Genomic DNA, 24,787 nt, shown 5'->3' on the forward strand with positions numbered 1-24,787 from the left:
CTCCACTTAGAGGTATTTTAGCTTTAAATTTGTATACAAAATAGCAGGAGAAAAAGAATGTAACCAAAATGAAAAAACTTTGCTTGCAAATATACTCTCCTGAATGAATTCTTGATATCATAATGATAATGCTACTTATAACTCAGAACACATACACTAGGACTGTTCCTATTTCACAAATGGAAAAATGAGGGTGAAAGGTTATTTATTTAAATTCAGCAGCAAGCATGAAAAGAATAAATACCACACCCTTACTGCATTCTGTAGATGAAATTTAATACATTTAAATACTATTTAACTATCCTATTTGTAACATTAATGCTGATTTCAGGGAAAGGCATGCTTAACTTTACCCAGGTAACTAGTGAACAGTGCTTAAAAGCTGACATTTAAGTTAACAGGTTAAAAATAATTTAACTTCTGTGTAGCTCAAAATCAAGAATATACCAGATGCAAGGGATATAATACCTTGCTCTGCTTTTCAAAATTCAGAAGACTTAAACACAGATAAGATATAAGATTGCTCATACCTATCTGGGAGGGCTAACATCTGTTACCTGTTTAATGGAAGTACAGAATAACCAAACTGCCTATTGAATCTTAGGTGTGCTGTGTGTGTGCACACAACCATAGAAATGATTTTAAATTGGAAGTAATGATCATTTACATCATTACTGTTTCAAACTAAATAAGGCTTTTTTGTCACTTTTAAAGAATCTCAACAAAACTTGTAAACAGATGTTTCTGCCCCACTTTTGATACTCATTAATTTGGAATTTCTTCACCAGAATTTTTCTTTAGTATCCATATTTTAATTAAGACATCTTATTTTCATGTTACCTACCCAGCAATCAGAGAAACATGACTTTTGCTTCCAATGTCATATTTACTAACTACGCAATAGCAATATTTTAGGTTAGGGACCGATTATTCTAATTATCCTACAGTTACAGCTCAGACAGATTTGTAACTCATAGTGAAGCTTTTTTTTTCTTCTTCTTCTTGCAACAGCACATATTCGCAGTATTGTCTTGGAAAAAAAAAAAAAACAGGCCAGGTATTTTTGTGCATTTGTCACAAGCAAATAATATTTTTTTCTGAACTACTTGAGATCTTACGCTGTAAGTTGTACACACAGTTATAAAGGTGCGCGTTTCACTCCCAGATCAGGTCAATAAACAGAAGCAATAAATTTCCTGAAAGGGAAGGATTTTGCTTAAAGATCTTCCACATCATCGTTTTTTCACTTACTTGGTCAGAAGGGATGAATGGATATGTGCAGTACGTGGTATAATTCAGTGCTCTCCTGCCTTTGAAGGCTACAGGGCTGTAAAACAATGTGGAACAGCAATAAAGGAATGGCAGCTGACACCCACCCCACCTCTGTGAGCCCACTCAGAAAATATTAACTTCCCAGAAACAGACAAGAGGCCACCGCTGTCTCAGTAAAAATGGAAGTAGTTCTGCTACCTGAGGACTTCACTCCAACCCTGACCTTGTGTTCTGAAAGCCAGAAAACCTGTGTGGCTCAGTGCTACTGACCAGGTTCACCATCAGGTCTCCACAATGGCTCGCTGTAAGCATGTAAAAAAGATTTTCTACTCAAACACTCAACTGTTTATAAAGACCGTGCTGCTTATTCTGCTGTACCATCAATTTAAACCTTATTAATCTCTGATTAGGAGCTGCACGTGACAGTGTATATACCAGAACTGAACGAACATGCTGTGTGGCTCACGTAATCGGCGCGAGAGAGCTCACTGAATAAAATAAATCATGGTAGCATGCACTCCAGTTATGTTTTTAGACATTTTAGTATTTGTTTTCATGAAATACCTTACAGATTACATCTCAAGGACTGCATCTCAACAACAACTCAATGGGTCCACACAGCAGTTTGCATTACTCTATACAACTGACTCATCCTAGGTACAAGTGTACAATGAGATGCCAGCCAATTCAGATATACAGCCTTACAATAGTAATAAATAATAATAGTAATTGAACAAATATTTTTACAAAATGGAAAAGTGGCTGAGATATCCCATAGCCTTAACTGCAAGCCCAGCTTAGTTACATGCAACCATTAGCACTGTAAAACTCTATATACAGAGAAACTCATAGCAAGTGTCTAATGCATAGCAGTTCTAAATCCAGAAAAATCAACAGCATTTTTGTCAGAAAAATCTTGAGATTGTCAGGTTTTTTTAATAGAAAAAGAAAACCATGAAATGTGGTAGCATTTTCTGTATAAAGTAAGGAGCTACATAAGTAATGAAAATAAGACAGCGTGTTCCAAAACAACCTTGGGGAAATATCATAAAGGTGCATCTTTGGCACAGAAAATATAACAGCACAAAAACAAACAAACAAAAACCGAACCAAACAAACAACAGCAAAACACCACTATCACAAAGGATTTTAGTTTCTTTAAGCAGCTCTTTAAAAAAGTTTTCTAGCAAAAGCAAACACCTGGTAATTATATCTGTAAAGTTCAATACTCCCTACTCCAAACCGAGGAGCACATATTGTCATTCATCGAGTACTTCATCTGGTCACTTCTTGCTTCCTTCCACCTGCTTGTGCACAAGCCCTGTGTAACATCTCACCTCTGTTGTCACAGCACAGGTAAGATTCTAAAGGACTGAAGGCTAAAGTAGGGGATATTGAGTACATTCCCACTACAGGTTTTTAAAATACTCCCCATTGTAAACGGTTTACATCTAATGTGATAAGATGACAGCCTTTGGAAATAATAACTGCAGTTCTTGGAAAACAATTCATTTGACTTCACTATGCTAGCGATAGCCTACTGCAATATGGAGCTTCAAATTCAAAGGGAAGCTGGACAAAGCGTGTTGAAGAGAGATATTACAGTTCTTTAAAGTATAAATGACAGCAGCTGACTTTTTCCCCCCCAATCATAAGACACAGGTCACATACCCTCAAGGATAGTTATTAATTATTTGTCTTACAGACTAAATGAATCTTGTGTGAGGTATCCTGAAGATATTACGTGGCATCTGCAGAATACAAACTGTCCTCAATGCAGGAGAATTGGACCCAACTGAGTGTGCAAAGCTGCATAAATGTTCAAACTGGTGCTTAATTTAACTACTATGTAATGTCTTCTTGTCTTCTTTTACTGTGTGTGCTCTTAGTTGCATACTTACAGAACCAGTAATCCGATCAGCTGTAGAATATACGAACTAAATCCACATTCATCTGTACTTTCACTGTAACTGAAAACAGATTTTAACTTACTGTAAAATGAAACCAAGACTTCTGCAATAGAGCTAAAAATGCACCCGTTTTCTGAGATGCAATCTGTGTATTACCAGACTCAGTTTTTAATTCTAAGAGAGACGATTACTTGTCCTAATCTTAGCCTAAAAACATGCAGAGCACAGAAAATAACCCAGTTGCTTCTACAGAAAGGTGAACAATGTGCAGTTGTACTATTCCTGCTTTTAAAACCCACCCAACTCTGATTTTTAAAAGTCCATCTCTCAAAGGCAGCTTTCCACTCTCATACAATAACTGTATCCATGTTCCATTACTCATGGCTTAAAATGTGCAATTCATTGTCAGCGTGATTTTTTTCAAGGTCAGCTTCAGACATATGCCTCAAACAATCAAGCATCATATCTCTAATGGTACCCTTCTTAAATTTCTCCTTGAAGAGACAGACTAAACTCGAGTTTCCACTTGGAAGCCCTGATTTCCCGCTTCACCCATTCCTCAGAAATTGCTACATCGGCACCAGCCAAGGAAAACAGAAACGACCTGAGCCTTCTTGTGGCTTGGCTACTGGGAGGATTTCTTCGCTAGCACAGTTCCATATGTTTTCTTCATCTCAAAATATCTATTGTCAGGACTGCCCGAGCACGCTTCTCCTCCACGTTCTCGCTGCTGAGAATCTGCTCAATATGCTGGAACCGAAGAGGTGCCAGTCCACATCTCCAGGACAGACCACTACATGCCCTCACCCAGAACAAGGCACAGGGCTCCTCTATACGCAAGCTTAAGAAAATGCCCAAACTAGCAGGACAGCCCAAAGAACAAAAAAGAAGGGGGAATTTACGTGCCCTATTAATACGTCTTAAAAAAAAAAACCAACTCATTATTGCTGCTTATTGTGTAGTGCAAAGGAAAAATCACGTATTGTTACATAGTCCGCCAAGCAATTTTTATAAGACCAAAGCTATAACACGCTATAACAAATTTAATTAAAAAGACAATTTTTGGCAGATAAGAAGAAAATACAGATGCTTCTTGAACGTGATTAATTTAAATTCAATGCTCTTATCTCAAAACCTACCTTTTAACATGAAAACCTACTATGGAAGTGTCATTTGTTTTGCACACTGAAACACAGCTATTTAAAATGTTTTAAGTTACACTTCATTTGTGTGCATTTCAGCTGTTTAAAATGTATTTTTCTACTGTGGCCACAACTGGTTATTGTCAGCCTTGTATACAAGTTCTCTCTTCATAATGTATTTACACCCTTTGAAGTGGTTAAGCCAAGGATCCTGTCTTGCCCATTCTGACATTATTTATTTCACATTATTTGCAAAAACCTGAAATCAAGCTGTGCAAAGTAGCCTTTTGAACTTTAAATGCCAGATAATCAAGAAACAATAAATGAAAATAATTAATGTCTGAAAGTTACAGTATTTCTGTGAAAACCCAAATATTTAGAAAACAAATTTGATTTCTGTTAAATAGCTTCTTCCAGCTAACCTCAAGCCACTTACCAAAACATACATTTATTTATTTATTTGAGCTGCAGCTTCAGTTTATTTATTTATTTAAGCTGCAGTCTTTCTCCTGCGTTCTGGCTGAAAAGCTTTCATTGAGTGATTTAGCAGCACTTCTCTCCCTAAAATCAGGCTAGGGGATTTAGGAATCTGTGACAGATTAGCAACAAAATCTTCCCCCTCTCCCCAGACACCTACAACGAAGTTATTACTAGCTATTTCCCTCCTTCTTTTCATCCTTTTTTTCCCTTTAGTCATCATGGGTTATCTTTTTCTCTCTGATCAATACAGTTATAATGACCAAACTTTTGTCTGAGCCCATTCCCTCAGGCTATCTTCACAAACTCAACTTTTCATTGCTGACTCTATAACAATTATTTCCAACTATTTAAGCTCAGAAATCCTCTCTTCCATTGAAAATATGTTAGGGAAACATACTGAAAAAAAAAAAAGCACACCTCTTAAAACTTCATTTTGAAACCAGTATCATGGTTTGTATAATCAAGGGTGTAATATGGTCACAAAACAAACTTCCAAGAGTATTAAAACTTGATTTTCTTTTTTTTTTTTTTAATGAGTTATGCTTCTTCTTTCCCTACCAAACTGTCTTGAAATAGCACTGAACATGTTCTCCGTGCTCACCTCTTGTTGGCACACTGTCAGTATTTGTTTATTTTTTGGAGAAAAGGTTTGCATAGTAAAATGTGTCAAATAAGCCCTCAACTATTGTAGACAGGGAATAAACAGGCAGCAGAAATGGGACAAGTGCCTTCATATTACATAAAGCACTGCAGGTGCTTTATTTTTCTCCCAGCAGATGGTGACCCAGTGATTGGCAGGTGATGGTGAAAAGGGGACCTCAGTATTTACAGAAGCTAACGGAAAGCTCCATAGAGCACTTTAGTGGAGGAGAAAGCTGATGAAAAGGCATCACCACCGTGTGTGGAAAATCCTCCCACACAGTCCGTGCTGACTGCTCTAGGCAACTCTTCTCAGGAGCCACTGGCCCTGGGGAATTACTGGGATGTGCTGAGCCCTTGACTACTCAAAAGTGTTGTGATACCAAACAGACATTGAGGTGAGGGAAAAAGAGGCGCACCCTGAGAGGTAAAGCATTCCTCCTGCCTTTGGACACGAGAGGTACATCACCATCAAACCTGGATCTCCATGATGGCCTGTACTTGCTCTTGGATCGCTGCTTGCTTCCACTTGGCTAGTATGATGAAAATACTAAGATCCCACACCTCTATTTTGTTATGGAGGCATCTTTCAAGGGACAAGACGTTTTAGACAGGAAGTAGTTCCTTTTTGAGAAGCTCTCCGTTCCGTTTTCCCAATCATTGAAACTGAGCAAAGAGCACAGTCATTTCTTTAGTATTTATCTTCCAGATGAACCACAGCACATTACGACAAGGGAAAAATTTACAGAGTACCATCAGGGATCCCAACATCCTCTATGTATCCTCTCAACACCGTAGTGAATCAGGTTCAATCTGTAAGCAATGTGATACCCTGCCACAGCAATAATTCCACCAAAAAGATATCAATACAACACAGCCATGCTGGATAAGAATAAAGTACATATCTCTGGGTTTAAAAAAATACTTACACCTAATAAGTATTTGTTTCAGAATAGACACCAGATTTTTATTCCAATCTACTATGTTTCTTATTTTTCATCATCATTTTCTTCTCACTCTGTTACCCAACCTTTTAAATATTGATTTTTTAAAAATATTTACAGTCTTCACACCTCTGTATTTATAATCACTTACTCCATAATTATATCTCATTTCATAATCTGTTAGGATTTCCAGCTCCTTCTTCTTAGCCTAACCACTTACAGTATTTGAGTACCAAGACCCATCTAGCAACAATTTCATAGCTATCTTCCCCACAATATACCTGATCAGCTGTTACATCTAATAATTTTTATGCACTCTTCTTTTTAACACCTTTTATTATAACTTCAATGCTTAAATGTTTCAGAATTTTAAAATAAAGTAGATGACTAATTTGTACAGTAAAGAGCATGTTCAAATAGTGTGTTCTTGTAACATACCTAATGAAACTTAGTTTTATCAATACGTGCAGGGAAAAAAAACACCTTTAAATTCTTAAGAAAAATAACAAAAAAGTTTCTGATTTTTGGAAAAAAAATAAAGGTAACAAAGACCAGCAATTCTGGATCAAAAAGAGAACAACAGAAATTTGAAATTTCTGCATGTTTGAGTATCATTTAAATATTCATAAAATTATAAATTTCAAGCTAGATAATATATTCATCAATGAGGTAATTTACAAAAACAATAATGGGATTGCATTCTGATAGCATTTAAGTCACTGAAAGGCTATAAGCAATAGAATGGTAGGCTAAGAGCAATAATAATCTCATAGCAACACTTTATTAATATAGTACTCCACTCTAAACAAGTATTTCCATAAATATGTGAATTACGTAAGGAACAATGTACAGGAAAACAACTGTTTGCTCAGTAGGGAAATCAAGCAGTACCAACAATATTACATCTAAGTCCTTGAATAAGCTGATTATTCAAACACTAGTGTTTCCACGTAAAAAAAAAAAAGACAAAAATATTGTAAAAGCAATACCCTTCTAATACATTTATACTTAGCTGTACCATTCAAAGCAACCTGCGACAAGAAAGCCTATCCCTAATTAAGTGAACATATTTGAAGATTTGGCTCTTTTACCTGATTTTTATTTTCATAAAAGTACACACTGTGTATTTTACATTTAACATTTTATTTTCATAAAAGTACACACTGTGTTTATTCACTGCTCAAGTGCTAGCCAGGCAGGAGAACCTGGATATCACCCCGGATCAAAATGATCGCTAAAAATACCTTCTGTTTGCAAATTCAGCAGCGTGAACGTTATGAACAAACACTCAGAGCAGGTTTGGTTATTTTCTGTAGTTTTTCCTTGCTCTCCTAACTGCACAGGGTCCCCGTAACACACTTCTGAGAACACTGAGAAGGACTTTCACCTCTACTAAAAGCAATGCCAAGGGACACAAGATGATAATCAGGTATCGGGAAAAGCAAAGGAAAAAAAAACAACCCGCAGTTCAACATGCTTGCAGCAGAAGGTAACGAGAAATTTAGTTTCTCGAGATATCAGTAATTCAGAACTGCACTTAGAAAATGAGATTACCTTTTATTAAAGTGCTTCATTTCATGGGAACAATGCTTACAGAGTGAGAATTTGGTGTAAGAGCGCTACATTTGTGCAGTCTAGGTAGATGTGTTCAATGTATTAGGGAAAGTATTTCTGATGCTAGCAATGTACTGTCGTGCTACATATACACATGATGAATTTTTCATGCTGATATTAGGTCTATATTCACACACTAAGTACAAGCACATTTTTACATATTGTTCCTCAGTTCTTTTACATAAAGATCAAAGATCTTTAAAAACACACATACGTATCAGAAATCCAGATGTGCCTCAGCACTCTTCTTTTGTTTTCACTGGGAAAAGGTGTGACATCTTAAGCTAAATTCAGTAAAAAACAGGACCATGCACTGCTGCCCTGCGAAGGTTTTGGTTCAACCTGGCTGTACATTCCAAGTGAGTCTGAATGAGCAGGCATTATGTAAATGGACAGACTTAAATAAAAGGCAGCTCTCATGTATTAATCCAAGGCCTGGGGTGCTTTCAGAGCAGGCTGGAGACAATCCCAGACACCTGGCTTTTGAAAGACCACCGAGGGAATACGTAAGGGGGGAGGGTGGAGGGAAGGTCTATAAAAGCAGCCTGAAATGAAATTTAACTAAATTCAAGACTGTCTTGAAGTGTCTGGGTCAGCAACCTTGAAAAAGTTTCTTTTTAGTTATCAGATGCTGAAATACACTTTTCTACCTTAAAGATGGAAATCGCTTTCTGAAGCAACATGCCTTACATACTTCAAAATTTAGCAGTAAGTACAACCTGGAAAACAAAATGCTTTTAACCATGGGTTCAGAATGAAGATGCCAAGGCAAAATGCAGTATTTACAGTCACTACACCTTGACGTAGCTAAGCCTCTGATAAAAAGTCAAAACAACTGTGCCATCCAAACTGACGACATGCAAATCTGAAGAGCACAAACTCAGCTATCAATTGTAAAATCTACTGCTATATCACCATTAACAACCAGAGGGTTAAGCGAGATTTGACAGCTGATAAAACTTCAATATAATCACGCCTCTAATATTTCTTCTGCCCTCCCCCCACCAGAGTTTATGTTCTCCATAAACCACTTTAAAGAAATAAGATAAAATTGATTTTTTTCTTGGATTCCCTCTCTCCTCTGATGCCTATTTATTCTCTTTGTAATGCTTCTCTCTCTTTTCCCCTCTTTTCTTTAAGGAATGAAACCCCTGAAGAAAATAGGAGCGGACACAATACTTGCTGTTTCTTCTTCCCACGATTTTCTTTACCTCACACTTACTACATAGTCTCCTTATCTATACGCTTCTCTGTTTAATTCCCTTCCATGTAACTGATTTGCAATTATTTGCCACTTCTTTCTGATAAATTCCTCCCTCTTTCTTTCTCCCAATCACTGTTGTAGTCTCCCTTAGCCCCTTACACCTCCTTACCTATTTATTCTTCACCTGTTGCAGACATTTGGTCGCTTGTTTGGTCCTATCCCCTAGCAGCTCCAGGAAGGGGCTTCTGGACACGGGCATCGCCTCCTGACCAACACGCCAACCAGCATCCTGGCGGCCCTACAACAGTCACAGATGGCATCTGCTGCCTCCTGAACAACTGACCCAAACCCAACAGCACCAAACCAAAGAAAGAACAAGTGAGAAGCTACTGCAGGGAGAGGACGCTGATGTCAAAGAGACTTTTGGAAGACTATCAGGACTACCTGATGCATTTGCCATCCATCAACTATTATCTTGTTATAGGAAAATGGTGCCACCTGGTGCCCAATCCATCTTCCTTTTCCTTTAGCTGTTCACCTAACCTGTTTTTTTTGTTGTTGTTGGTTGTTTTTTTTTTTGCTTTTCTGAAATTTGTTCTCCAAAAATTCACCTACTTCTCTAACATGAGTCCAAAAATTTAACATACTGTTACATTTTCTTCATCTCATGCAGATTTTGAGCCCTTGAGATGTTTTTCCAACTTATAATACCCTAAAAGGAACAGCAAAAATGTAAGTTATTAATGTCACAAACCAAAACCCTATACCTAAACCAAGCAGGAAGCTGATAGCTTGCTTACCCAACAGGGACCCAATATAGAACAACCTGAAGACTTCTTGCTAAGTAATTAATTAGGCAATAGAACTGAGATTATGTATTGCCTCAAAGAACAGGGCAGGAGAAAGCAGACTCAGTAGATCTTTGCTTTAGAAAACCTTTAAAAAAAAAATATATATATATATATCCTGTCATTTTGCTCTTGAGCTCTACTACACTACATCCAGCAAAACAATGCTTTTATTTCCTATGGTATTGCTCACTGCTACCTCAATACACATAGAAGTGAGGGTAGCTATATTCTGATTCCCTGAGAGGGATATTTAATCACTTGTCTGTATATGATGCTTTACTTTTGTAACCACATAAAATATAAGGATCATACTAAGTCCAAAGTATTATTACATAAGAAAAATCCTGGGTGATATTTTGTGGAGATCTATAATGAAAAATAATCCACAGGCAGTGCCCTAATTGACTGGAGACCCTCTAAAAGGTTTCTGATTTAGGGAGGAGACACTTGAATTTGCCCTCTTCTAATTCCAAGCATCCATCTGAAATTCAGGCTTTTCAGATGTGAATGCTTTCTGTTTTTCTAGATTTTCACATCTCCTTGCTTTCCTCAGTCAGCTCAGTGGCTGTGGCCTAGAAAATGCACATAGGCTTCAATGATTGGCAACTTTGATCTTCTGAAACTGCTTAGTACTAAATATAATGTTTATATGTTCCGGTAAAACACAGTTAAAGGAACAAAAATAAAAACCTTCCTTTTATTTATTTCAAAATGGAATTCATACTTCATTTGTCACACTGAATTGAATCAGGTTTTTTTCTTAGACTCCTTTCAATTTAAAGACAAAACATTTGCATTTATTTATACCTAGACTAGTCTTTGTTGTAAAGCAGCTGGATATTTTGAGCCATTTCCACAGTCATTTTCTAACTTCAGCACCTCGATCGATAGCAGGAATTTCTCCGACATTCATTTTTCATTATTACATTTGGGTTGCAAATGAACTTCAAACCCAGTGATGCCAAAGGTGTACCTTATTAAACCAAGGTTTAAAGTAGCGAAGATATAAAAAAATTAAATCATCACTTTTTTTTTTTTTAAAATGAACAAGACTATTTTCCATTTTCCCCACTTTGTTTTGATAACTAAAATATTTTATTGATTAGTTTCATTTGGGTAAAACAAAAAAAAAAATACCAAGAACAGTTCTATTTTCCCTACTGCTATTCCACTAACTTAACAGTGATTTTACTAGAGCTTTCAATAGTATTTCACTGAGGCCTTAGTCCATTTGAACTTAACAAGTGGCTATATACAAATTAAGCATTTTCAAGTTTCTGTACAATTCTGCTCTATATTTTAAACTCCTAATTATGTATTCTGCCTATATTTATATACTTATATAATATTAAATTATATAACTACATATAATACCTTCATACACAGGTATTTAGACAATTATATATGTAATAATATACACTAAATATACTGTTCTTTTAAGATACTTTTAATTTGTGCCAGAAACCATGAATACAATTACTCTGTAAAAATTGAAACAGAATTAAGAACTATACTTTACTCATTCTTCTAAAATAGAAAGCCTAAAAAAGGTGAATGAGAAGTTAACACACGGGAGTTGCCTGATGAATTTAACAGGTATAAATATAACAGGAGCGCTTATATGTATATAAAATGTTGTAGAGCAGGTAATTGTGAAAGTAAAAAAGGAAGTGAAAATCCCCTTCCCTAACAGAGGCAATCCCTGCCTTGTCTAAAGTATTTACTCTTTAAATGTCGGTATTCAAATCTCTCTCTTAGCTGTGAACATTTATCCCCCTCCCAGTCAGACCTTACAGCTTCTGAAAGACAAATATCTATCCTGTACCAGGCTGTTGTTTACTGTTCATTTATTCCATATCTTAAAAAGTGCCATTCTCTATGATCTCACTAGCCATAATTACCTGACCTACAGACTGACGAAATGATCAGCAGACAGCAAGATGAAACCTTCTACTTAGCAAACATATAAGGGCCTTAATAATACAAACATATAAGGGCCTTAATAATAAATAATATAGATGAAACAGTTAAAATAGATAATATAGAAGACATTGTAAAAATAATTACTAAAAAGTACTATATTAAACCATTGCTAGCTGTGATATCTGGGAAAAAAAAAAAAAGCTAGAAGCAAGAACAGAAGCTCTGCTCCCCATTACTCCATTGTAGCTAGTCACACACTGGACTTTGCATTTCTCTCTTACTCGTAACGCTGTTCCCATATGGAAATCCATAGGCAGAGTTCACAGTAAGTTCCTTTGCAGAGCAACTTCTTTAGAAATGCCAGCCAGCCATAACACAACAATAGGACTTTTCAGTGGATGCTCAAAAAAATAAATAAAAACCACACACACACAAAACAAACAAACAAACAAAAAAGCACCAAACCCAAACCAAACGAAAAACCCAACCCCCAAATGTTACAATACCATTTTATATAGAAATATTATCGCCTGTTAGTTTTGAGATTTATTACATATCATTTGTTAAAATTGAGGATTACTATTCTCCCTCTTCATTTCCCAGTTATATTATGAAAGCTAGAGCTTTAAATTTAATTTTGGAATACAAATCCAATGAAAAGGAAAAAAAAAGCTAAGACACAAACAGCAAATATTACCAGTTCCCCAAGACAACCCAAATCATTAACTATTTTTTTTCCCCAATCAGCTAAGAAAAGCAAGTCCAATGTAAAACATTTTTCTCTGTCTTCTTAATGTGACACATACCAAACATAAGCGAAAACATTGCTTCAGTCACTTAATGATTTATAAAGTGTGTAATATGGCTGACTAATAAGATTCTATTACAGCTACTGATTGAATACATCTAAGAATTATTATTATTATTTTTTTTTTAACTTGGAGTAAGATCAAGATGCTTGCAGATTTTAGATTGCTATTAGACACAATAATTATATGCTAAACTAATTACAACTAAAGCAAAACCTGACTTACAACTAATTAAATTTTATTGCATGAAAATAAAGCATAGTCTTTATTTAACACAGGGCACAGCTATAAATGTTTACGAACTCTACAGTCTGTGCACTTACTTCAAGCAAAATGGCTAGGTCACACTGACGAAGATGGAACATGGCATGATTTGGTCAGCAGCTAACCAGCTCAGTGAAATCATTCCTATGCAAGATGCTGTAAATCAGGTCCATGTTCCTAACATTGCTGCTTTTACTACTAAGAAACAAGCCTAGATGAGAAAGTCCCCATTAACATCCGATTTCATTTTCATGTAGATTTTCAGTGCAGTTTTTACAAGGATCGGGTTTAAATTCCAGAAGCAGATAAGCAACTCGGGAGCTTAAGTTCAATTATCAAGGCTTAGAGAAAGATATTTTTCAAAAGCCTGTTCAGACTTATAAAAGATGCAGACAGAGAACTTCCACTGAATATGAAGTTATATATTTTATTTTAAAATCCTGCTACTCATCCAGCTTTTATACGGAAATGGTATTTTAGCAGAACACTAGCATGATTGTACAAGCCTAAGTAAATAAATCACTACTGCCAGAAGAGAGCAAAGCAAGAGGATTTAGACACCAAGAAGGACGCGTGAATGTGATCTCCATCAGCAGAGAAAATGGAGGTTGAAAGAACCAGATGAGATCTCCAAGGCACCGAAGTTAAACGGGAACAGCCTGTAGTTTTCTCCTGGTTTCACAAACCTTTTTCAGAAAACTGAGGAGTGTTGTTCTCCTTTTATAGTAAAACCAAAACATTTCTGCTGAGTTTACACATCTGCTCAACTTCTCCTGCCCTCCTCCCCCTAGGAGCCAAGGGCACCACAGCAGCATTTGCCTGTGTGTGCTGATCTTGCCTCAAGCTCCTAGATTTATAAAAAACACTGGGTAATTCACAGATTTCCTTAAAGCCGCAATTTCTGTGAGAATTTAAGATTTCATTAAATGAAACCCCAGCACATATCCTTCACAAAGATAAAGACGATCTCAAAGGCTCAGAACCTGAAGGCAAACCAAATTTGCGTGCGCTCTGCTTTGGTTGCGCCCCCCTGGCCCTGACCAGACATAAAATGGCTGACACGGCCCAGCCCTCACAGTCACCTACCTCTGAAGTCAGCTTCCTGACAGAAATGGCTTGCGTGGATGTACACGTTTTAGGCCATGACAACTGTGATGAGTATCCTGCTTCCCCCTCACCACGTAAAACTTCTAATCAGATGGCACAAGCAGAACAGGATAGAACGAAGTAGCAGGGGAAGTGGGAAGCATTTAAGCAATTTAATGAGCACGGTAGTTAATTACTCTGTTTTGCTACAAACATCTCCTACTCTTTTTTCTCTCTACGTATAGCGCTTGCTACAGGGAACTGTTAAGGTGTCTCCTCTCTACCAAGCCACCTGGTCTCATAGATGCTATGGGAGCTCAATGTCTTTGCAATCTTTTTCTAACTGTCAAATTTGTTTAAAATTGGCTAACACATTCAAAATTATTACAGTGGGACTGAAGCACACATGGTAGGATTGTGTAAACTGTGTTTCTTCAGGAAACTGAGCTAAAAACATAAAAAGAACTAATGAGCTCAGGGAAGAACAAAGCAGATGAATAAAGGGAAAAAAAGTAGCTGCTGGAGAACAAAAACATCACAAATAATAAAGAATCAAGGAGGAACGGGAAGAAAAGTAAGAGAAGAAAAGCAGTCACTTATAGGGCTTCAGCTACACACATGCACTGCAGGCGCATGCTTCCTGTGCTTCATCACATTACTCTGAAGAACACGTTGGTTTTGCCTGAGCAGAAAAAAGGCATGTAGCTATTGAATAAGCAGTGAAGATAATAAAGCAAATATTCTGAAACAATTTTATGCATCAATGCAGTTGTATAACAATCTTTTAAATATAACCATGATATTTTAAATATAACCCTATTGACGATTTTCATCATCTTGGTTAAAGGTAGGTTATTCGCAGCAGCCAGAAATCACAAGGGGCTTGCTACCTTTAACTTTAATTTCCTAAAAAATGTTTACTTTCTTCCAGATGGCAAGATTAAATTACATAAACACTGTCAGCAAGTTGAATCCTCAAATGTATTCATTTCCACCACAGAAGCTTCAAAACCATCTATAATTCTGTTACTGATGTTTGGAAACAGCTGTAGCTGACATGGCGATGTGTTGTATATGTCAGCGTTAAAGGATTAAATATTCTTAACCCCCAGTGGAACAAACCTGCTCTGTTAGCCAGACATAGTGTAAGATACGTCAGAGACTATTATTACAATAGAGATGTCTTATTAGTTCATTGATAAGCAAAAAGGTCAAAGATGCCTTATTTGGCTTTCCTCTGGAGAAACAGTGGGGGAAGGCTGGATTTTAAGACATACAGGTATTTTTAAATATCACATAGTTTATGAGGGACATACTAAAGCTTATTAAGTAGCAATAGAAAAATCTATCTTATAGTTAATTCTATGCCGTCTTAAAAGAAGTTCTACAATATATGCTTTAGAAAAAAAAAGATTTTTTTTCCTGTGTGCTTATAATAACACATGATTTATACAAAAGATGTATTGTATGAGTACATCAAAATCCATACTTCTGAACAGTCTTCCTTGGGAAGGACCCCTGATACAACTGAATGCCCTGTGTACGTTACTGAAGCCAAGAACCCTGCTTGTTAGAGTTCTGGCTCCTGGTATCCTCAGCTAAGTCAGAAAGGTGAAGGGTTGGAACCAAATGCAAACCCTCTCCTTCAGTCTTCAGGTTAGCGAACCGGTGGATGGAGCAACAACTTATCGTTACAGAGGTAGCCCTTCCACTTTGATGAGGCAGACAACCACCCACTCACTTGTCATCTAAATGGTGCTGAAGGAAAGAGAACATCTCTGGTTTTGATGACAGATGGAATGAAATACAGCACCTTCATAAAATTATGGCCTACATGGGTTAAAGAAATGAATAAAGCTGTGGCTTTTTATGTACACACTATACTAAGAACACATAGACAAGCCTCAAAACCCTCTTCTACACACATTCCTGACCCTACCACTTCATGGCATTTTCACATGAAGGTGAACAAACGATATTTATAAGTAATGTCACAATTTCCTTGCCTTCAGTTATTTAGAAGAATGTCCTTTTTATAAAGTGCCCAATCCTACACTGTCCACATTCAAAGGAACTTCCTCTGCAACTTAAATAGAAGCATAGATAGGCCCTACCACTGTGGAGAAATAGGAAAGGGAAGAAACGCTGTGCTTGAGCAACATGGCTCCTGTTACCTTACTGGGAATTTTGCGAACTCTTGCAAAAACTCGATGATGAATTAGGGCTACCCCAGAGAGTTCAGCATTTCAGCAGATCACATGGAGTGCTCATCAGTCTTCGTAATATCAGAGAGATTTTCTCCTTGTGGACGCACAGCACTTTTTCTCTTAAATATTTCCCGAGGTACATTTTAAACTCAACATGCTTCTTCACAAGACTTCCATATCTTCTCATAGACTTTCTTACGTTTTCTGTTCAGTTTTGGCTATCGCAATAAAAGTTATCCTTTTTGTCTGCTTCTATCCTCCACTGAGTAACACCAACCCCTTTTAGAGGGCTGTATGACAGGGAGCAGTAGAAATGTCATTTTCCCCCTTTTCAACTCCACACGTATTACCAACCCACTTAGTTCCAAATCTAAATGAGATTTAAGATTTCATTTCCTCACTTCAACACATGAAGATCCAGGCTGTTCCTTTTGTCCCATCAATTCAGGGTAGGCTCTGGCAGCAGAGACGCTGAAAGCAGTATTCCGGGGCATCAAAATGAACATCAGCAGGAACAGACTGTTCCATCAATTTTGCCACCACTTTCCCACAGATGCAAGCTGTTCAGTGCCCTGCCATTGGGAGAAGGTTGTCCTGTGGCAAAGTGCTATATAAAGTATAATCACTATGATAAAAAATGGATCTGCCTCAACATCTTTGAAATCCTGGTTCTTTTGCACATCTGTTATATCATACTCCAATCATAACGCACAGTAAAAATTTGGAGGAAAAGACAGGATAGCAGACTAGTGGAACACTTATCTATAAAATTATTAGTTTTCTTTTAAAAATGTTTACAAGCTTATTCATATTGCATGCAAGCAATTATATAAGTAGGAATATTTTCTTAGTGGCATATAACATTCTAGAAAGAATAATAAGCTGGGTATTTACAAAGACTAGCTTTTTTCTTTTGAAATCCAACATAACCCTGTATCTTCTGTATTTCTGCAATTCTAAGGTAAAAAAAATGATGTTTACTCACAGTATTTTAAAACAGAAAAATGTAGACTCTGCAGAAGGCACAGGCAACCTGATTTACAAAGAAAACAGCGTACAAAATGACCCCTGTATCAAAGTTAGAGCAGATGCACACTTGCAAGGTCATGCTGCCATCACTGTTCAGACTAGGTCAGCTTTTGAAGACATATTACTTCAAGTGCGCTTGTTACCCTGACACAGACCTCACAGACATATGTCTACCTTCATACTAGACAGCTTAACTAAAACGTCCTTATTGCTTGAGAAGGACACAGTAGCCTGCACTGACAGTCAGATACTTACATGTATGCGCAATATCAATTTAAGTTGGCAGATACTCTTGTGTTCAGACTTCTGACTTACTGAAACAGCCAACTAACTAAACACCTTGATTCCTCAACCCTGGAAAGAAATTCTTCCATTTCATTAAAATCGTGGGGGAGTGGGCTATATCATTACGGATCACACGGATGTCAGCAGCTACAATCATCTGGTCCTCAAACCTGGCAAAGTCTGAAAAACCATCTGATATAATTGCTTGGCATCAGTACCGGGAGTGTAAGACTTCTCCCATGGCCCGTCACATTTATTAACCCCACTCCAGCTGATCAAGCTTTTACCTCAGTCCTGAACGTGCCCACTCGCTGTGCAATAGTGGTGAGAAACTCCTGCTCCAGGAGTTCATTCTGCAAAGCACAAAGCCCCTCTACCAAGTGAAAACTCTAAAAGGAAAAATAACAACAGCTAAAAAAGATCACTAGGCAACACATGCTTTCCTGAACTGCATATGATGCTGATCATTTCAGCAGCACTGAACACTAAAAACTCTACAGTCACAGATGTTCTGTATGTCACTTCAAAACAGAAAGTGCACATGGAAATGAGAAAGCAATAAACAACTGATACTAAAAAAAAAAAGGAGAAAAGAACAAGGATTAAAATTGAACTGACGCTGAGCCAAAATAGCCTACAAAATTTAAGCTGAAAGAGCCACAAAACATTCAAGCCATCATTATGGACGAATGAGACAACCACTCCTGATCAGCTGACATCAGAAGACAAAAGGCCATTTCTCAGAACTGAGATTTCATTTTCTGACTGTTTTCTGGAGGACAACACATTTGTTCCAGTGCCTTCTGACAGTGATCCACAGACCACAGCAATATGCAAAGCTGCAGTTCATGACTCACAATTCACCATGGGGAAATTATTCTCTTCCTTAAAGACAGCTTAAAAATCATACTTCCCTAATTTTACTTCTACAGGCAAACACACAGTTGCTGCAAGGGCTTTGCATAACTGCAATGAGAGAAAAGGTGATGCATGAAACGTCCTCACTGTTAAAGCAAGCTGTCCATAGCTTTACAGAGCACAGGGGACTCAGGAGGCTAGATGTTTCAAGCCCTGAGTATGCCTTTTTCCATCCTGGTTGTTTTCTGGGAAATTACTAAACAGGCAACGAATGCCCAATTGGGTCAAAATTCTCTTGAAACGTGTTTTCCTATGTAAATAACCCATCCTACTGAGCTGCACCAGCCTTTGCATGCTGAGAGGAGCGGTGGGCGACGCAGGCCGCAGGCGAGGCCTGGCACTGCGCACCACCTTACCCCGGCCCAGGGCAAGCATCACCCGGCCTGGAGATTGCCTGCACCCACCTGCCTCCTCCAGCCACGCACGGCTCAGCCCCAGCTTAAAACCAGGCAACTGTTTCAGTAAGGAAGCTTGTAAGAAAGGGTGAAAACGCACAAGGGCTTGACGGTATGTACTAAGGTAGAACGACACCTGCTCAGCCTGAGTTCATTAGACAAACAGGAGAAATACTGGAATTAGCAACTCAGGCAACTCAGTTTTATTCGTCTTTAGAAGAAGTAACCCAGATTGTTTCACAGGTGCAATATGCTGATCCATGTTGTTATCTTTTCTTCTGACTCCCTTACAGAGAACCATGCTCATGCTTCACATATTGCCCATGTCTTTACCCTGCTAACATCTCCCTTCCTTGGTAACTACCTCATCTGTGAGACACCATCAAAATTCCCTTAAGTTCCGACTACAAATACAAAGTAAGCTTGTCATACAGAAAGATAAATTCTTTGAAAATGTAAAAATTAAAAATGAGTTATTTCTTACTACTAGTAAATACTAAGTCATACAGAAGTATGTTCATACACCTGTTAACGCACATTTTTAGACTTTTGGGGGGTGGGGAGGATAAAGTTTAATTTTATACTCATTTTAACTGTGATCTATACAAATCTGTGAAGTCAACAGCCTAATAACAGTTCTGGAAGACCAAAACAACAGACTTCTATTACCCAAATTACAGGATGTTCTCAGGCAGTGACTAACTACAGAGCAATTCTCCTGTTTGCTCTACCTCAGTGATTTTTTCCGTCTTTGGTTTACTGTTTTAAGGGGTAATACGACTAAGAAAGAAGCAAGATGTGTAATCAACAAATCTAAATTCAGAAGGTGCACTCTACTACCAGTATACACACACACAGAGGCACTTAAAACCATTCATTGTTGTCTCTGATAGCAGCAGGAAAAAACTCATAGTATTAAACTGTGTGAGCTGCTGAGACTGTCCCATAGAAACATGCCTAATGGGGTTAGACAGCACCTCGGTTCTTCAAATATAGCCAGCAAAACTTTGCAAGGAAATTTAATCACACTGGAATTAAGAAGCAACAGTGGTAGGTCCTTTTCAAACCAAAGGGAGGCAGAAGACATTGAAAAGAATGTCTTCAGCTTTAAAGTGTGGCCATATTTGAGGACAAGCAACTAGAAAACACAGCTTGACATTATCTTCATCTTCACAGAAGTGTATATGACTGCTTCCAGAAAGCTGACAGACAAATTAACGTATCAGGCCAAAATTATGGGCAAGGCAAAAATAAGAATGTAAAGAATATGAACCACCTTCTATACAGCCTAATTAGGAGTCAAGATTCTGTTCTAAATCCTTGTGGTACGATGAGCAAATCTTCTTTCATTGCCTCAGTGTGCAGGTTTGTAAAATAAGGCTAAACTTCATAGGTTTTATCATACCTAATAAACTCCACTGGTAACTTTTATTCATGAGCTACTGAAAAGGGTTTGTGGTGACAGTTGCTCAGCAGCAGTTGTTCTGCTCTTACAGGGAAGACAAGCACACACATCTTCAGAGCGTTCTTCGAATTTTAAGACCGAGCCTAGGATATCCGTGCATACAGGAATAACATGTTAAATTACATCAGAAACACCGTGCCACTGCCAACATGAGAAATAAGTATGAGCTTTTTTTAAATACCATTTTGAAAGGATTTATTTTCCATCTTATATTTCTTCCCTCTGCACATATAAAACCAGTCCCATGCGATCCAGGATCGTGATCTAAGCCAAGGCTCAAACTGACAACTGCTTCTCCAGAGAGAAAGACAGAAGTCAGATCCAGAAAGGGATGTACGCACTTAAACTCAGATTTGGGCCAGGAAGCTGTAACATCCCTTACAAGCAGGATGTGGCCATGTTCTACCTGTCCTAGCCTTTTACTGCATATGCATTTATGTTGTACTTACATGCTCACTTTAATCCCATATAATCCCGTTAAAAAGTGCATTCCCAACCTTCTTAGTGATTTCTTATTCCCAGCCTTAGCTACTGATTCCTTCCCTCTGTGCACCAGCACTAGCAACTGTACAGTGCTCCAAGAGACAGTCTGCAAATTGAACTTGTACAGGCTAACTCAAAAAAAAGAAGAGAGAGAGAGAGAGAGAGAGAGAGAGAGAAAGGAAAAAAACCAGAAAAGTACCTCTCAGACAGACAAATTCTGGCTGAGCCCCAAACCATACCAGTACTTGCATCAGTGCCAGAGCAGTGGCAGGAATGAAGGAGAAGGACATTTCTGGCAGATTAAAGGAAGCTATAAGTTTTCCCCTCCTTAAATGCACGCCCTAAGCATCAGGCTGTAAAGATGTGTCCCCCCCTTCTTTGCCCTCTTTTGAGCCAATGAATCTTTCAGTGCTCTGTGGGAAACAGAACGACTTGAACAGGAGAAATCAGTGATCACAACCAATAGCTAAGTGATTATGACCTTCTCCAGGCAAAAACAGGAACTGAGCTGTGCTGCCTCAAAACTGCAGCAAGGCTACACAAGGCGTAACTGTAAGTCCATCGCTGGATGCAGAATTACCTGCAGTCACATCAGCTGGTACTAAAAGGTAGGGTTAGACTATGAAAATCTCCATGAGTCCTTTATATATATCCGTGTCTGAAAGGAGAAATAGATAGGCGGTAGGAAAAGCTACATGAACTGTTGCATCTCCTCCTGTTGCAACCCTGCCACCCAGCACCAAATGATCAGCAAAGACTGGGGGAAAGCTGCATTATTAAATAGTGTTTGCTTTTGACAAAATAAACAGGTTACCCCTTCCTTGAAAACACTTGAGAGGCACAAATAACAGTATTGACACTATACTGACTTTTTTTTTTTTTTAAACTCAAATACAGAATCACATGCCTAAAGAAAAGAGCCCTCTTATGTTCTCCATAAACAACTGCTGATTGCTGCAACATCCGTTCTGCCGCTGGTTTAACTCCTGGAGAATGCTTGCAATTCGATTACAGAGCAAGGGAATCTCAATATCATTGCCTTTCCTTCTATAAAAGGAATATATATATGAAAAGAAACATGTGGCCCTACTGTATGCATGCACACATACGTTTATTGGGGAAAAAAAAGAAAAGAAAAACAGTAGTCTTGTACTTCAATTTCCTCTCTTTTATTTATGGTCTCTCTTGACTAGCTTATCCATGAAAGTTTTCTGCTGTGATGCTGAGTATGAAACAAAGGAAATCACAGAGAGGAAAACGTAAGTAGCAAAGCTATTTCTAGGAATTCATTTTCTCCTGTAAGTGTTTCTAATTTAGTGTGTCAGGAAAATGCAGAAGGTGTGCTATGTTGCTAATCATTTTTTAAATATACTGAAGAGACAGAGGCAGTCCTATCCTCGTATTCCTGCCCTGCACCTACCACTACGTCATGGCTGCCTGCTGAACTGGGTCAGCAAGCTCACTACAAGCCTGACAATAAATAAATAAATAAAAGTAAAAATCCAACAACAAAGAAGATTCTGAATAGTTATTTTTTAACTGTGCTGCTGTTCTGAATTCAGTATATGGCCAAGCTAACAGCTGAGCTAGTACAGGGGAGAGGGTAAAAGGGCAGAAGGGCAGGCTGCAGAGGGTGCAGGATGAGATTGCTTGCTTGTTTGCTGCTTGTTTTTAAGAAAATGCTGTCTGTGAAAGTAATATATTAATCAAACCAAAGCCTTTTCTTTTTTTTAAGGACAATTATGAACAACTACAGAGGAGACTAAAGAACAAGCAGTCTGTGCAGCTGTCACACAAAAACCGTATCACCCATCTTCTGGCAGAAGAAATTGGTATCTAAGAGGGGTTTTCAGCCATCAGAGAGAAATGTAAGAGGGCTGAGTCATGAGGATGGCGTTGCAGAAGAGGACAAAGAAATATTAAGACCAAGCTTTCAGGATCCATAGTATGTTGGATATGAACAACATGGAATAAAACTAAATATATTGGGAATGTTATGAGAAAGAAAACTACAGACATTTTCTACTTTCATTTTGAAAACATAAATAAGCCAGGAGAGTTTTAATAGTTAAATGTATCTGACCCAATTTTTGCACATCTTTAATTTAAAATTCTCTGAATTGTATTTAGCAAAAATATTCACAATAGCAGTAGATACAGCGCTTGTCAGTTAATCTGTTTATAATGAAATAGCATATAAACATTTTTTTCCTGAAACAACATAAATCTAAGCCAGAGCTTAAAAACAAAATCTATGGAAACCTCTACATATTTGCAGCAATATTCATTTTTAATGTGCTGATCATATATGTTAATGTAAAAATCAAGATCTCATTTAGACTGGGGGATAATATTCAGCCTTCCAATTGATCATGAAACAACAGTTTGGAAGTCTCTGTCACGTCATTTCAGTTATGTTAAAAATAAAGCAGAACTGAAAATAGTTTAGTTCCAGTTAAAGAAACCCTTAACGTCCACACTGTTTTTGCAGCACTCTCACATTTGTTGATGCTGTGTTGGCTGAGGCATTACGTACAAAGCCCAGTCTGCCGAGCTTAGATCAGAAAACTGAACCTGCACTTTAGGCTGCTCACAAAGCAGTGCTACTGCACTAAGTGTCCAACTTTCAAAGCAACGGAGGGAAGGTCGTGACATGCTGTAAAGACCATCACAATGATAGCCTGTTCGGGTGCCTAACCTCAGGTGAGATCCCTTGTAGATAGTTTCATTTATTTTCCTCCATTAACTGGGTATGAAACTGAAGCACCGCAGAAAAAGTGCTTCCTAAGTCTTTAGGCTTCAGTGAACTGCTTGCGCTCAGCAGGCTAGAGCCCACACTATTTTCCATCTTAGGTACCTAATGGTTGTTCGAGTCCATTTTAAGTAAATGCCTTAAAGTCTGACCTATAGATTGTAAATGTTTTTACATCAATGTGTAATCAGGTGTTGTAGGTGCGGTTTAGGCATTGCATGGAAGCAGAGTCTCTTAGCTTGACATAAACATCTAAAAAGTTGAGGTTTTAAAATTTTTTTTTATTCCTCTCATCAACATTAAAAAAACCAACACCGTAACCTGTTACTCCTGTCCATTCTGTAATAAGCTACATGAAAGAAATAAATTCTAAAAAACATACAGAATCAAGATTCTCATACTAAGTCAGACATAAATCATCTTTAATCCGCTCTCACAATAAAAACTCACCAAAAAGGTGCTAATGGGTGTTCCATACATCACGTTGCCCACAAACAGCAATGTTTGCTTTTGTGCATCTATTATGTAATTTAAACAACTAAACTTAAATTGCCAGGTTAGCACCATGCAGTAGTTAGAAGATGTGTGTACTGAATTAAGTTAGCCTTTCCCATCTTAATGTTTGAATTAATTTTATCAAGTGCCTGGTGAGGACAACTTAACTCATTTAGCAATGATTCAAGAATTTGAAATAAGAACTGAAAAAAAGGCTTTTTAGTATGGTCCTTTCTTTGTGATTTGCATATTACAAAAAGCTAACTTCCCAAATGTAAAATACCTCTTTTCAAGAAATACCTTAAAGTTTCCAACACAAAGGGTCCTCCCTGGGCTCATCCATTCCTACAAATCCTCTGAATGAGTTAACAGGATCTTATACAATCAGGGTGGATAAGACTGACCCCTTACAACAGGTTATAAAAAATAAAATCAGATCACGACAACTGATTAAAATAATAATGCTATGACTTAAATTCTGAGCCCCTTAAACCCAACTGCTCTTGCAAATGGGGCCAATGAAGTTAGCAACGCCGAACTCCAGTGCGGTGCCCGAACTAGCAAATCCAATGCCCCCAAGAAGGATTGCAAGGAGTGCAGCCAGCAGGCGCGGAAGCACA

At 37.8% G+C, this 24,787-nt stretch overlaps 1 protein-coding gene and 1 long non-coding RNA gene across 2 annotated transcripts in view; one reads left to right on the top strand and one right to left on the bottom strand.

Annotated features, from left to right (window-relative positions):
• The window catches only part of TENM3 (teneurin transmembrane protein 3), a 1,331,063-nt gene that overhangs the window by 383,953 nt on the left and 922,323 nt on the right, over positions 1–24,787 (bottom strand).
• On the top strand, positions 21,844–24,051 carry LOC121068908. The gene is made up of 2 exons (XR_005819132.1): positions 21,844–22,179; positions 22,656–24,051. It is a non-coding gene; the product is annotated as an uncharacterized LOC121068908 (long non-coding RNA).

Source organism: Cygnus olor, chromosome 4, assembly GCF_009769625.2.
Source record: "Cygnus olor isolate bCygOlo1 chromosome 4, bCygOlo1.pri.v2, whole genome shotgun sequence".
In the NCBI taxonomy this organism is placed as follows: domain Eukaryota; kingdom Metazoa; phylum Chordata; class Aves; order Anseriformes; family Anatidae; genus Cygnus; species Cygnus olor.